Consider the following 5,924-nt stretch of genomic DNA (forward strand, 5'->3'; position numbering starts at 1 on the left):
CCACTTTTCAGTGGATGGTGAATAAAGTAAAAGAGGTGAAAAGAGAATAAAGTAAAAGAGAGCGATACTTTTTGCCAAAATAAGAAATAACTCAATTATCTTAGAACTTTCCAAAATAGAAAAATGACTCAATCAACATAGAACGGAGAGAGTACAATTTTTCGATTGAAAATTTCTCAATAAATTGCCAATAATAAATCTTGTGTTTGCAATAGAAAAAGATGTACAACATAAGTAAATTCAACAATAGATCCCAAGAACAATTCACATAGAATTTACATAAACTGAATCCAATACAATAAAAGAATGAGTAAAGGTCAATTTTTGTACTAAACATATGACCAAAATACGAATTTGGTTCAAAACATTCACTTTTTTAAAAAACAGGTCCGTAACAAATGAAATCCTTGTCGGAGTAGTCCTTTTTTTACGGTTACGTAAAAAAACTAACGGTCATACCACTATGCAATTTGCGTTGACCGTTAGCTTTCTGACGGAACCGTAAAAAAAGGACTACTTTGGCTACATTTTCATTTGTTATGGACCCGTTTTTCAAAAAGTAAATGATTTGGGCCAAATTCGTATTTTGGTCATATGTTTAGGACTAAAATTGACTTTTACTCTAAAAGAATTATAATAAACGACTATCAATTCGTTCCAATATGTATTGGCTATGGTACCAATTGTTGCATTTAAATTAATGATTCCCATAAAATATACATGTCGAATACAATTGATAAATATAAAACGGAAGTGTATATGGATTTGTATTCATGATGTTTGATGTTCTTGATGATTCAGAAGTGTATTTTTATAGGTTGCACTTGGGAATGTGAGGTCCATTTACTTAAAGTAATAAAAGTGAAACGAGATATTTTTGGGGACCGTCCAAATAAGGAGATATGGGAAATGGGAATTGGAGGTAATATTTATTATCGTTCAAATCCTTATTACAAAATCTGGACTCCTTTCCAATTTAATTTATTTATCGTGTTTAATTTATCACGTGTCTGTTAATTGTTTGAGCTTGTTGCCAGCTCAATATTACTATTTTGTTTTTCCAAAGATTGCTAAGAATTTTGAATGACCTAATTTATCGTACTGGGAATAAAAATCGACCTAGCTAGGTTTTTGTGTATTAAAATCTTGATCATAACATTTATTAGGGACAATATCAACTCCAACATAGTTGGGACACGATTCTAGAAAGTAACAATAGTGTTAGTTTGATCACCGTGTAACCCAGATGTCATCATTATTAGGTTGTGAAAAACCAACTCATATTGACATAGGTTGTGAAAAACCAACTCATATTGACAACTCCAAGTTGTGTATAACTAAGTACGTATGTTCAACGTTACTTAAATAGATTTAGAAGTAAATAATCACATAGATATTATACATTGTTCAACTAGCATGAGGTACTTATCTCAATGTCGTCCATTTAGTGTTATGTCACACTCAGTTTTATCCGTCATCTAAGATAGGAAGTGACTTTGGATTGACACTACTAACCATTGGCTATAGATTATCCACATCTAACTAGGTTGAATATTGTAACTTATTTTTACAAGGTAACCATGAGTTTATTGGTCGGTCGAAAATGTAGAACATGTTTGTATTATTTATTACTCCCTCTGTCCTACAATAGGAGTCACTCTTGTTGTGGACACGAGTTTTAAGAAAAAAGTAAAGAATAGTGAGTTGAAAAAGTTAGTGGAATATGAGGTTCACTTTTTTATATTTGTTTTATAATAAAATGTGAATGAAGTGAATTAGTGGAATGTGAAATCTACTTACTACTATTTATGGTAAGAAGTGAAACGTAACTCTTATTGTGAGACAGATTGAAATGGCGAAATGTGACTTTTATTGTGGGACGAAGTGAGTATTTTTTATAAATTTAATCAGCAATATATTAAACGACAGACCATTTGATAAATAAATTAAAAGTTATGTTTTAATTAGGGTGGAAACAAATTTACAATTCACAACCGTTCCGTTAATTAATATCCATAAGGGTGACTTTAGCCTTTAGGTTTTGGCGCATTCCAATCACAACAATCAAATTGATTGTCGTTATTGAATCTGAATTACAGTACAAGAGATTTATTTTATTTTATTTTATTTTTAAAATCTTAGTAAAAAACAAAGTAGCTAATTTAATTTTAAAAATAAATAAATTCTTGTGTGATACTGTCACACTGGCCTAGAATAAGAACGCATATTTGGAAGGCAAAAGGAGCAGTAGTTACGATTTCAGCATTGCGGTCCAGTTGAGGCAGATCAGAGAGCTCCATTCCGACAGTGACCATACAAGATTATGGCTGAAGTTACCTTGATATAGAGGCATTCTAATTTAGAACTGGTGTGAATGTGCGGCAAACTTTTAATCGGATAAAACCCGGAAAGCCTCGGATATGTTCCAAAAGCCCGGCCAGGAACTAGTTATAGTATATCAGAGAAACAGAAGTACCTTGCAACACAAAAATGCTGAAAAGTAAATAATAGAATCAAGTTCAATTCAACCATGGAAGCATGGGTATCAATAGTATATCAGCATGATATACACCAGAAAACTACCAAAATTTTGAAATTGGGAGATAGGTTGTATCACCTTAATTTGTGTCCGATTGTAAGTGTAGGTGATATGAACTAATCCATCACTGGCTTGAATAATCCATTCCTTCAGTCTCCTCTAATGTAGCAACGTCGTACCATGAGTCACCGTCATCAGAAGAAACAGCAACTTTGAGTACAGCACGAGATATTGTATTACATGCCAGTACAAGGCGGCCATCAGTCAGCTTCACTCCATCAATTCCTATCCATTGTCACTGATATAATCTCAGGAGGAGATCATTTAGAAAGCATGCTGGTTTTTAAACACTACTTAGTTAACAACCTGAATTCGGATTTGGTAGCTCAGTTGGCCGTGCATGATCCCATGTGTGACCACCGTGATATGCAAATTTTGTTTATTCCATCGAAGGATCTCATGAGAGCACGCAGGTTTCCTTTCACGGTCTTGTAAGGAACAGGCTGAATCACACAGAGAGTTTTGTTCTGAATGTATATCGGTCCATACTTTCTCCATGACATGCCCAAGTCTGGAGTTACCTGTTTTACATATTGAGAAGATACATTGGCACCCACCACTAAATTTATTTGAAAAGGACGATTTTTAAAAACAAAAGAGATGATGTGATTTAGTACCTCCATCCATGCGCCCCAAGAATTCCAGCTCTCGACAGAAGATCCACAGAGCAAGTCCCCATTCTCGAGCAGGATAGGCTGCAAATAAACATTAACTTTGTTACAACACAGCTTGATTAAAACATACTGCACCAGTAGATGTGGATACAACAAAGTTGGCTATGCCTTACTTTTAATCGGGCCTAGTATGCCAGGAGGGTGCTGTTCTCTCGATGACCAAGTAACCCCACCATCGTTAGATCTCTTCATGCATCCACTCCATCTAAATAGTCAGGTGATACATTTTCAGATGCAGGAATATGATCACATGTTGTAAAAATGAGCAAAGCGCATCATATTTCCATATTCCATCTCACATTGCATTATTGTTGAAGAGATGTGGTCAATTTAAAAGAGAAATAGAATATATGGGAAGGAAATGTTCGGATCTGATAATAATTTAATCAATTGAGAAAGTTAAAACACTTTCATCAGCTACAATATCGGTTACCAAAAGTAGTCTCAAACAATGCTAGTCTTAAATACTTACTTCTGAACCTCTTGACCAATTTTATAGAATAGCAGCAACTGACCGGAAGGGTCCTTATACAGCACTGGGTTCCACATAGGGACATTAAATTGCTCATCAACAGCAAGAGGAGAGTGCCAACAACCATCCTACCATTAAACTTGAGTTAAATTAGGAATTGGATAGACCAAAGTCTTGATAGTTTTGCACAAGTGGAAATCAATAAATATAATTTTTCTAACTATAAACTTGAGTTGAACAAAAGGATATTGCCACCTTCTAAGTCTGTATCCAAATTTTCACATCAGGAGCTCCTTCTGCTGAACCACCAAAATAAGCAACCATAAAATTATCTTTATCGACCTACAAAAACACCATATATAAATTATGTTGTTTCTATCCGATAGCGACTAGGAAAAAGTTTGTTACTGAGAAACACCTCTACAATCGTAGAAGCATGGAAACGTGAACTCCACAAACAGTGGGAGCCAAAGGAAAGTATCATCCTTCATCTGCAAAAATTGTGTGGTATTTGCGTTTCAACTAATAAATTTAATAACTTAGTAGACCAATTGAGTGACCCACATAATGACATCTTAGGATTCTTAGCGCAAAGGACCAAGGAAGAGATAAATCATTCATTGTTTTGTCATAGTATTTTATAACGAAAACGGTTATTCAAATGTTGCAATATACAACACTCGTTCTTTCTTATGTAACTAGAAAGATATATACTCCTGTACACTCGAAAATTCACAAGCTACGTCAACACAAGCTATCAACCACATATAGCACTTCCCTAAATAATCTCAATAACACAAGACTCCAACTATGAAAATCGAAAGTAGCAACTCAAACAAATTATAACTACAACCATTTTAAAACTTTATCAAACATCAAGACAAAACAACTAATAAAAATATTAGTCAAAGTTCGAAAAAACACTAAACTATAAACAAGAAAGTCTATAACTAAAACATGAACTACTATTTTCAACAACAAAGGCAACTGACTGAACACTTCAAATAAGAAAAAAATAGAAAGATAATTAAATACATTAAGCTATAAAGATATTAAAAACTAGCACCAAGATTAATCTAATAAGAAGAATAACTGAAAATAGTTAAAACAACCAGATGCAAGTAAAAATCAAATAGCTACTAAGATAGTACTTTTTTTAAGAGTTTCTAGTCATTCAGCCAAAATAACCAATGTGCAGAAATTTCGATGTTCTCAAATTAAAACAAGAACCAAAAATGCAAAACAGGAATTTAAATGCAACAATAGCTTTGAAACTATAATAAAGCAAGTAAGAAAACGTAGGTTGTAGCCAAGAATCTTGCCCATGATTTCCCTATATTGGCAGGCAGCCCAGAAGAACTCTGCCAAAACAACAGTTTTAACTAGGCACGGTAATTAACATTGTTTCTTGATCTTCAGTCACCCCACACACACACAATTAAAGAAAATCTGCTCAAATTTCTTCTAGCCTAACTTATACATAAACCTTTCCGAGGCCATCTTTTGTATCAAATTACACAACTTGCCAATGCCAGACACAGGTAATTTAGCTCAATCTTGAGCTTGAGGAGTTTCATCCTTTCAGTTAACTTCTGGCCTACTTCATAATTATAAACGTATAATTCTAGTAATGAGGAACAATAAAAGTTACCAGCCAATGGCAAATACAACAGATTGGGCATACACGCAAACACAAATACCCAAAGTGGCTTTATATATATTTACTACAAGAAACAAAAGGAGAACTTTTCAGTACCTTCTCTACGGCCACGTCCTTTAAATTGCAATGATACCTTTAAGCCAAAGAGTGATTCCCAGACAATAAAATGAACAGAAGGGAATACCAACACTAACCTTAAGCAGAGTGGCAAAAATCTTGAAACTAATCTCCCCTTTTTATTAAAAGACAAACTTAGTGAATTCTGCTATGAATTGAACACCAATATTAAACATAAATGCCAGAATAATCAATTACCAATAATAGTCGGTTTATGCATCTTCAAATTCTGAAATCAGATTAATAAATGAGATGAAAATACCTACACTACACAAAGTCAGAAAGAAAAACTTTACTGGAATGACATACCGCGTGATTTATTTTATTATTTTAATGGGAAAAAAGTCAAAAAGAAAAACTATATTGGAATGACAGACCGCGTGATTTATTTTATTATTTTAA

The 5,924-nt window shown here is 33.6% G+C and overlaps 1 pseudogene; it reads right to left on the reverse strand.

The window, feature by feature from the left end:
- Positions 1 to 2,093: 2,093 nt before the first annotated feature.
- Positions 2,094 to 3,449, reverse strand: LOC121800854 (annotated as a pseudogene).
- Positions 3,450 to 5,924: the final 2,475 nt, after the last annotated feature.

The sequence above is a fragment of the Salvia splendens genome, chromosome 4 (assembly GCF_004379255.2).
Source record: "Salvia splendens isolate huo1 chromosome 4, SspV2, whole genome shotgun sequence".
NCBI lineage: Eukaryota > Viridiplantae > Streptophyta > Magnoliopsida > Lamiales > Lamiaceae > Salvia > Salvia splendens.